This window comes from Cucurbita maxima, unplaced genomic scaffold (genome assembly GCF_002738345.1).
Source record: "Cucurbita maxima cultivar Rimu unplaced genomic scaffold, Cmax_1.0 Cma_Scf00519, whole genome shotgun sequence".
NCBI lineage: Eukaryota > Viridiplantae > Streptophyta > Magnoliopsida > Cucurbitales > Cucurbitaceae > Cucurbita > Cucurbita maxima.
The window spans coordinates 11,776-22,685 of NW_019272535.1; the positions used below are offsets into that span (position 1 = coordinate 11,776).

General features: G+C 33.2%; 1 non-coding gene across 1 annotated transcript; it reads left to right on the forward strand.

The window, feature by feature from the left end:
* Nucleotides 1-9,995: 9,995 nt before the first annotated feature.
* TRNAC-GCA lies at nt 9,996-10,067 on the forward strand. The gene has a single exon. It is a non-coding gene; the product is annotated as a tRNA-Cys (tRNA).
* Nucleotides 10,068-10,910: the final 843 nt, after the last annotated feature.

Genomic DNA, 10,910 nt, shown 5'->3' on the forward strand with positions numbered 1-10,910 from the left:
GCAACTACTAGGCTATAGTGAAATGTCCTAGTAGTTAACGAATGTTGGTTAACAAGATTAATGAGTTTAACCGGTTAATCTTGGATCGTTGGAGCCCATGATGTATAGGTTCATTAGGTCCCTCTGCTAGCTCATATTGAACTAAACCATAGAACAGTGTGACGAGTGAGTTCGAAGTCTTTGAATTCAAATTAGGGAGACTGCGCTACATATATATGATATATTTAACCGCATTTTTGTTTTATTTACGAATTAAACAAAAAGAGAGAATCTGAGATATTTAAATAAGATTTAATATCTTAATCAAATCAAATATGAGCTGGAATTAATTGAGATTGTCATTTGAATTAATATTAAATATTAATTAAATAGTTTAATTAATCATTTAATATTACTTTAATTTGAAATTAATAATTAAAATTGATTATTAAATCAATATGAAGAAAGTCAACATGTTGACTTTATTTAATGAAAAAATCTATGTTAGTGGAATTTTGAGGTGTCAAAATTTGGTTTAACCAAACTTGCATCCTTGTCAAATAAACCCCACAAATTTGATGAACCTAGGTTTATACATAATGTCTTGGGTTAGGCTTTAGGAGTTGAGGTTTTAGCTTAAGAAAACATTAGAGGGTAACCTAACATGGACTTATTCGTGTGTAAACCTACTAGCACTATGATTCGTGTCCAGGAACAAGCTTGCTTGTTGCCCCTAATAGTCTACCCTAATTCATAATTTATAGACGAATTTTCCACTATCATTGAAACATCTAGAATTAGTATTTCTATAATTTCATTCTTTATTTTTCTGAATCTTCTACTAGAAAAGTCTTCTCCGATCGTAGCCTTCCTTTTTTAAGCACCTTGTAATTATTATTCTATAAAAAATTTAATGATTCAGGAAGTTTATAAAAATTAGAAAAAGTACCATTTTCTCAATGTTTTTTCAATTCTACTGTTCTTTGCATCTAGATACAACCTAGAAGGGATTATACACTGTCTCTTATTGGAGATCTTGAGTGCTGCGAATTCTCCTCTCCTTTGAAAACTTTCGGTCATCGAAAGTACTTATTCTAAAATAGGTCAGGGTACAAGGTTCTTATTTTCCTTCTGTTTTCCAAGTGGCTTCTTCTACTCTATGATTCTTCCAATAGGACCTTAACAAGAGCGATTTTCTTGTTTCTCAATCTTTTGACTTTCTTGTCTATTATTAGAATCGGGTTTTCTTTATACGTTAGGTCATCTCTCAAGAAGAGTGTTTCATGAGCCAGTACGTGCGAAGGATCTTGGGTATACTTTTGTAGTATGGATACATGAAAGATATTATGTACTGTAGACAAATTTGGGCATTGTCCGATTCTATAGGCCACAGATCCAATCCTTTCTAATATCTCAAAGGGACGGATAAACCTAAGGCTTAGCTTCCCCTTTTTACCCCACTTGAGCACCTCTCTCATGGGGTGCTACCTTTAGGAATATATGATCCCCTACCTACAATTCCATGTCCTTGCGCCTTAGGTCTACATAGCTTTTCCTTCGGCTTTGTGCGGTTTGTATCCTAGCTTTAATCTTCTGGACTGCGGTGTTGGTAATTTACACCAGCTCTGGCCCAATAGTTATCGTTTGCCGCCCTTCTTCCCAAAAGATAGGGGATCAAAATCTTCGTCCATAGAGAACCTCGTATGTGGCCATTTATATGGTGGCTTGGCAACTATTATTAGAAGCAAATTTCATAAGGGGTAGGTACTTATCTCAGCTTTCTGCAAAATCCATCACATATACCCTCAACATGTCTTCCAATATTTGTTGAATTTTCCAGATGCGAGATTTAAATCTGGCATCTCGGTCTAATACTATTGCCTTTTGTTGAATTTCCAGAAGCGTACCTAATACCTTTATTGATGAATATTCATTTTTAATGTTAGCAAGAGTAGCTCAATTGGACGATTGTTAGACAGAAGATTTGAAGGTCACACGTGTTTTATCCACGTTCAACGCACCTGATACAAGTTTATTACCTGACCATACAATCTAAAAACATAACTTGCTTATTCAATCTAAAATTAGTGATTATTTATTTTTAAAATATAATGAATTAGTGGAAGTACCTTTACTTATGAATTTTCATTTTTAATATTAGCAGGGATAGCTCTATTGGAAGAACGTCAAACTGAAGATTTGAAGGTCACGTGTTTGATCTCCATGTTCACCACACCTGATTTTAGTTGCATAACCCGTCTATTTAATCTAAAATTAGTCATTATTCCTTTCTGAAATCTCAATGTATTATCGGAAATACCTAACGTGCTCTATTTCACCGCACCTTATACAAGTTGGATAACTTGAATATCTTATTAAAAATTAGTGATTATTTATATTTAAAATTAAAATGAATTAGCGAAAATACCTTTACTGATGAATTTTCATTTTTAATGTTAGTGTGAATAGCTCAGTTGAGAGAGCGTTAGATTGAAGATTTATTTTTAAAATTTCAATGAATAATGAAATAGCGAAAATACCCTTACACATGAATTTTGATTTTTAATGTTATAAAGGATAGCTCAGATGGGATTGAATATTTGAAGGTTACATGTTTAATCCACATTCACTGTACTTGGTTTACGTTGCATAAGTCCATTAAGTTGCATAACTTTATTCAATCTAAAATTAGTGATTATTTCTTTTTAAAATATAATGAATTAGCGGAAATACCTTTATTTATGATTTTTTTTTTTCCAAATATTACTGAGGATAACTCAGTTTTGAGAGCGTCAGATTGAAAATCTGAAGGTCACGTGTTCTTCGATCCACGTTCACCGCACCTGATTCAAGTCACATAACTTGACTCATGACTATTCAATCTAAAATTAGTGATTATTTCTTTTTAAAATTTTCGTATTTTCATTTTCAATGTTACAAGGGATAGCTTAGTTGGGAGAGAGTCACTAAAGATCCAAGGGGTCACGGGTTTGATCCATTCAATCTAAAATTAGTGATTATTTCTTTTTAAAATCTCAATGAAGTAGTGAAATTATCTTTACCGATGAATTTTTATTTTTAATGTTAGCGGGATAGCTCAGTTTGGAGAGCATCAGTGAAGATCTAAAAGTCACGTGTTTGATCCACGTTCACGGAACCTAATTCAAGTTCACTAACTTGCATAACTTGAATATTCAATCTAAAATTAGTGATTATTTGTTTTTAAAATTTCCGAATTTTCATTTTGAATGTTACAGGGGAGAGAGTAATATTGAAGATTTGAAGGTCACGTGTTTATTCGACCTTCACCACACCTGATTCAAGTAGTATAACTTACTATCTTATCTAAATTTAGAGATGATTTCTTTTTAAAATTTCAATGAATTAGCGTAAATAATTTTACTCATCAATTTTCATTTTAATGTTAAGCATAGATAGCACAATTCAATTGGGAGTGCTTTCTGTAGATCTAAAGATAGCTTGGATTCCTAGCATCAGTGAAGATCTAAAAGTCGCGTGTTTTATCCACGTTCACGTAACCTAATTCAAGTTGACTAACTTGCATAACCTGAATATTCAATCTAAAATTAGTGATTATTTCTTTTTAAAATTTCCGAATTTTCATTTTCAAGGTTACAGGGGAGAGAGTAATATTGAAGATTTGAAGGTCACGTGTTTATTCGACCTTCACCACACCTGATTCAAGTAGTATAACTTACTATCTTATCTAAATTTAGAGATGATTTCTTTTTAAAATTTCAATGAATTAGCGTAAATAATTTTACTGATGAATTTTCATTTTAATGTTAAGCATAGATAGCTCAATTCAATTGGGAGTGCTGTCTGTAGATCTAAAGATAGCTTGGATTCCTAATTCTTTATTTGACTATAAATGCTCGGTAAGACATTTAGTAAAATGACTCATTTTATTGCATGGAACAATAAAATTGATCTTCCTATAGAATTGTCAATACATTCTACTTTCAATGTTGCTAAGTTGAGTCCCTTTGATGTAGGTGACGATTTTTCTGATTCGAGGACAAATCCTGAAAAGGGGGATGATGATAAGAATCACGGTGTACATTCTACTTTCAATGTTACTGAGTTGAATTCTTTTGATGTAGGTGATGATTTTTCTGAATCGAGGACGAATCCTTTTGAAGAGGGAGATTATGATAAGAATCACGGTGTACATTCTACTTTCAATGTTACTGAGTTGAATTCTTTTGATATAGGTGATGATTTTTCTGAATCGAGGACGAATCCTTTTGAAGAGGGAGATTATGATAAGAATCACGGTGTTCCAACTGAACCTATTACACAACCCAAGGCCAAGAAGATTCAACAAGCATTCATACTTCATCTACAAAATTGGATAGGCTAGGTTCAACCGTCATTTCATGTGTTACAAGCTGATTCGTTTGAGTCAAGATCTTTTGGAGATTCAAAAGTAAATATTTGCACGGTTGAAGTAGCGGATGAAGTTGCAAGCATCATTTCATGAGTGGTTTGAAAAATTTATTTATTATTTTAGTTTCATAAAGTTTGTAATGCTCAAATTGACTTCGTCTTCTGTGAAGATTTAAAGGATCGAGATTAAATCACGGGCACTAATTTTTTTTGTGGGAAGACTATAAATACCCACAAATTATTATGTAAAAACATATTTGTGATCAATGAAATTGATCTCTTAAGCTGAGAGGTCCCCCCTTATAGAAATCTTAGCATATCTTTGTCGTTTTTAAGTTTCATGCAATTCTTGTGGTAGATTGCATCTGAGTTATTCAATCAAGCCTTGATCAAGTTCGATTGTGAAGTGACTCAATTTAGAAAAAGGTTTCAAATCTTGCTTCTCACTCTTGGATCTCATAATCTAATTCTAGCTTTATATCTTGGTTTATCCAAATTTTGTATAAGAAGGTGTTAATTTCTTTAATACAAGGGTTCTTGCTTCTACAAAAGCTTGGCTCGTTGGGCTGAAGATTACGGTTGGTCTATCATCCTTCAACGGGATCTTCTATCCCCATGACTTGCTCTGATGCGGTCGTTCTTCTAACGCTGGTGACACATCCAGTTGTCGAGATTGGTAATGTGAGTTTGTAACCCATCCATTGAGGTTCTTGGAATGATTCTATAACTTATCATTTCCATGTTGGGAGTTGGATCATGGGTCTTGTGCGAAGGAATCCTTGGTTTACGGCCGCTTCGAGTTGAAGGAAGTGTCAAAAGGCTAGTTTTTTTTCAATTTTATTGATTTGTTTGAGTGATTTTATTTGATTTTATTTCAATTTGTCAAACTCACTCGGGTGCTCATCTCAATCATTTCAGCCTTGTTGGCGTTCAATAAGAGAGACCTTGGAAATAACTGGTAACTGTTCAACTGGATTATCACATTAACAATTTGAATCAAATAAAGTGACATTAACCATTTGAATCACCTTAACCCCACTTGTTGAACTTGACCAAATGTCTATAACATAGCACTAACAAACGTACAAAGTAATACAAACAAAGGTACAAAGTAACACTAACAAAGGTACAAAGTTCATAAAAGGTTTTTTTAATCTAAAATACCATTGAACTTGACCATTATAGTGCCTCTCAAACGTAGGTAAAGTTTAAATTCGAGTCTCCTTGTCAAACTCACTCGGGTGCTCATCTCAACCATGATGGCGTTTCACAAGAGAGACCTAAAAAATAGCCGGATTATCGCATTAACCATTTGAATCACCTCAACCCCACTTGTTGAAATTGAAACAAATATCTATAACATAACACTAACATAGGTACGATGTTCATAAAAGTCTTTTTAATCTAAGATACTATTGAACTTGACCATTAAAGTGCCTCTCAAACTTAGGCAAAGTTTAAATATAATTGGTGACAAAAGATGAAACTATAAAATAAAAAGAAATAAGAAAATAATATTCAATTTCAGAGAATTAAACCAGAATCTCCTATGTGAAAGCAAAATATACAAACCGTAGGACAACAATGAATTTTAAGTGTAGTTGTCTTGGAGTCTTTTGTCTAATCGCTAATGAGTTTTACTATAATGTTTTGGGTAATGTCTAACTCTTCGACACGTCCTTTCATGTGTGTGATAGAATTCTCAGAGTTACTGAGACTATTCGAGCTGTTCGATCGTTTGGCGCTTTCTTCAAAAGGATCAACATCAAACATCGAGTCCTTGATTGGCAACCCATCTAGAGGAGCGTCGATTGCATTGATTCCATCAACAGTCTTCCCATGAGTTTATGGTGCATGACCCTTTTTTTTTACCATTCACCTTCGAGCGCCACCATAGTTTTGCATCGTCCATGAGATGCATTGCGACCAACGTAACTCTTAGGTTCTATGAGCAAGTTCCAGTAATCTTCGAGTATTGTTCTACGTCAAAAATAAATCTTTTTAATTCCTTAGCATCCCGGTTTCCATTTAAGGGGTTGTGTTCTTGGATTTTAAGTTTTTTAAGGCCACATGAACTTGGCTTGAGCTGTGGTTCTCTACAGCCCAACTTGTCAAACTCACTCGGGTGCTCATCTCAACCATGATGTCGTTCAACAAGAGAGACCATGAAAACGACTGGATTATCGCATTAACCATTTGAATCACCTGCTCATCTCAACCATGATGTCGTTCAACAAAAGAGACCTCGAAAACGACTAGATTATCGCATTAACCATTTGAATCACCTCAACCCCACTTGTTGAAATTGAACCAAATATCTATAACATAACTCTAACAAAGGTACCAAGTTCATAAGAGTCTTTTTAATTTAAGATAGAAACTGTAAAATAAAATGAAATAAGAAAAATAATATTTCATTGATAGGAATCGAACCCAAGTATCCTCAATGAAAGCAGATATCCTAACCGCTAAATGACAATGGATTTTTAGTAAGAATGTCCTGAAGTCTTTTGTCAGATCGCTGAAGAGTTTTAACATGATCTTTTGCTTAATGTCTAACTCTTCGACACGTCCTTCCTTGTGTGTGTTAGAGTTCTCAGAGCTACCAGGATGCTTCGAGCTGTTCGATTATGTGGCTCTTTCTTCAGAAGAGTCAACATCAAATGTTAGGTCTTTGATTGGCAACCCATCCGGGGAGCATTGATTGCATCGATTCCATCAACGATCTTCCCATGAGTTTATGGTGCATGACCCATTTTATATACCATTCACCTTCGAGCACTATCATAGTGTTGCATCGTCCATGAGATGCATTGCGGCTAATGTAACTCTCAGGTCGTATGAGAAAGTTCTTATAGCCCTCAACTCTCAGGTCGTATGATAGAGTTCTTAGAGCTACCGCGACATTTTGAGGTGTTCAATCGTTGGTTTTTTATTCAAAAGAGTCAACATCAAACCTCATGTCTTTAATTTGCAACCCATCCAGGGGAGCGTCGATTGCATCGATTCCATCAATGGTCTTCCCATGAGTTTATGGTGCATGACCCATTTTTTATATCATCCACCTTCGAGCGCCATCGTCCATGAGATGCATTGTGGCCAACGTAACTCTTAGGTCCTACGAGCAAGTTCGTGTAACCTTAAGTATTGTTCTACGTCAAAAATAAAGTTTTTTAATTCTTAGAATCCGAGTTCACATTTAAGGGTTTGTGTTTTAGGATTTTAAGTTTGTTAAGCCCAAAATGAGCTTGGCTTGGGGTGGGGTTCTCTACGACCCTCCTTGTCAAACTCACTTGGGTGCTCATCTCAGTCATCTCAGCCATGATGGCGTTCAACAAAAGAGACCTTGAAAATGACCGGATTATCACATTAACCATTTGAATCACCTCAACCTCACTTGTTGAAATTGAACCAAATATCTATGACATAACCCTATTAAAGGTTCAAAGTAGTCTTTTTAATCTAAGATAACTGGATCATTATAGTGACTCTCAAACCAAGTTCATAAGAGTCTTTTGATTTTAAGATACTATTGAACTCATCCATTATAGTGCTTCTCAAACCTAGGTAAAGTTTAAATATGAAACTATAAAATAAAAGAAATAAGAAAATAAAATTTCATTGTCGAGAATCAAACTCGAGTCTCCTCGATGAAAGCAAGATCTTCTGTGTAATGTCTAACTCTTTGACACATTTTTTTATGAGTGTAATAGAGTTCTCAGAGCTACCGCCACATTTCTTGTTCTTCGATCATGTGTCTTTTTCTTCAAAAGAGTCAACATAAAACATTAGGTCTTTGATTGGAAACCCATCCAGGGGAGCGTCGATTGCTTCAATTCCATCAATGGTCTTCCCATGATTTTTTTGGTGCATGACTAGTTTTTTATACAACTCACCTTCGAGCACCACCATAGTTTTGCATTGTCCATGAGATGCATTGTGGGCCAACGTAACTCTCAAGTCCTCTGAGTAAGTTCTTATAGTCTTGAAGTATAATATCAAAACATATTAAGGTATTTGATATGTTAAACAGTAAAATAATTGATGTGTATCATAAACATTAAATAAAAATATATATTTAAAATTTGAATGAGATTCATATTAATTAAACATATATTATGATATTCTACGACATTTTAATATTATTTAAATAAGATGTTATATCTTAATGTATTATGTATTCAAATATATAATTTGACAAAAATTATCACAAGTTCACCGTAAATAGAACCCTAGCGTTAAGTCAAAAAGCATCAAACACTAAATACTTTGAAATTTTAGGTGATATTTTGCAGAGGAAGTTGATAAGGTCTTCAAAGAGCATGTGGTGGTGTCTGACATTTTAGGTTAACAACATGTTGAAAAGAAACCAGAAATTCTGATACTGGTAATTAACTACAAACCTTTGAATAAGGTTTTAGAATAAATAAGATATCCAAACCAAATAAAAAAATATTTGATAAAAAGAATTTAGAAAACATTCGATATGAAATTGGGATTTCGAAAAATTCTAATTTCCTAAAAGAACAAATATAAAATAGCATTTAATGTCCAGTTTAGAAAATATAAGAGGAACGTCATGCGATTTAGGCTAAAAAACACTCCATCCGAATTTCAGATGATTATGAATGATATTTTCAATTCTTTCAAAAAATATCAATAGTTTATATTGATGATGTGTTGATATTTTCTAAAACCATTAAGATGAACACTTTAAACATCTACATACATTCATTAATGCAATCAAAAGAAATCAGCTAGTTGTGTCCAACCCAAAATCAAATAATATCAAACTCAGATCCGCTTTCTTGGATTTTAAATTTATTTGAGCCTTATAAAACCCATTCAATGGTCCATTGAGTTTGTCTCAAACTTTCGTGATGACGTATCCTAGAAAAGGCAACTTCAAAAAAAAATTAGGTTCTCTCAATTATGTGTCTTAAATCCTTCAAGATATCACGAATATTTACAAATGTCTTGATGAGTGTCTTGAAAATAATACAAAGTCTTGATTTGTAAAGGATATCTCTACAACCGAAAAAAATCAAATCATTAGTCAAATAAACTCTAGACTTAAGTCTTATTGACCCAAGGGCAGATCTCATAGTGAAACGTGATGCATCAAATATCGGATATGGAGGTATCTAAAATTGTCAAAGAGGACCGAGAATCAATTATCATATGTCATTCAAAAGCCTCTAATAATACCATACAAATTACAAAACAGTAAAAAATATAAATATATATATTATTTCCATTGTACTCCGTGCACAACAATTTTAAAGGAAATTTAAAATAAATCCAGCGTATTTGTCATACTTTTAAGTTCAATTACTATAAATCAAGAAAAGAATTGAGTTGTAATAAAATATCACTTGACATTGGAATGTAATTTGAAGACTTTTTATCTTCGGGAGTTGAATTACATTTAAGATTATTTATGTTATTTCATATTTTCTTCAATTTGTATTTAATAGCTTTGGGTAGTTTGTAGATGAACTATGTTTGAATTATCTTTTTGGCCTTTCTATTTTCGACAGACACGTTTTACACTTTTGGACTGACACTTGGTAGAAGGGGTCACTAAGGCTAAAATCATATAAAATGGGTTCATAGCTCAGTGGTAGAGCATTTGACTGCAGATCAAGAGGTCACCAGTTCGAATCTGGTTGGGCCCTTTTAAAAATTTTGGACGAACACTTTGTTCGATTTGCTCCGAACCACCGAGTGTCTAAAGGAAAAGAAATAAGAATAATTACCGATTCCAAACCTTATTCCAAAGTCCACCACATAGAACCATGCCCTTAGAACCTAAGGGCCACTATTCTCGGACAAGAACCGTGTGCACCCACTTACCGAGTCTTGTACTCACTCCATCTTTTTCATGTAACTAAGAGTAGTTGCCCTAGACCAACAACACCCACCAAAACTATTTTTGATGTTTTAAAATGATTTTTTTTTAACCTTTCCCTTATTGTGTACTATGAACCTATAAACTCTATTTTGAATATAATGTAAATATTATGTTTATTGTATTTTAATTCTTTTTTTATTTCGAGAAAACATTTTACTTTGTGTTCAACCTCTTTTAACTTGCTTCGGAAATGGCTCGTGACATAAACATAAAAAAGTAATTTTTTAGTATGAATTTTAATATAAGTTGCATTCTTATATTGACAAAACCACTAGTACCAAAAATATTCATGAACTTTCAAAACTAATGCCCTTAACATTCTAAAATAAGGTTCTAACTATTAGTGAGTTGCATAAATCATCTCCCTTTTTATTTTCACTCACTCCTCTTCTTCAACCTATGACCCATTAATATCATTAATATTTCATCTCCTTGTTTTTTAGCTTTTTGAATATCAAAATCTTAAATAAAAAGGAAAAACTCTCTAAAATATTCTTATTTTCCAGTAATTTTACATAATTTAACATTTTAAAAATCGGTAAATTAAAAAAATCAAACATTAATATATTCATAATTTCATGTAGTCTTCATAAGTTTGCCGGCGACA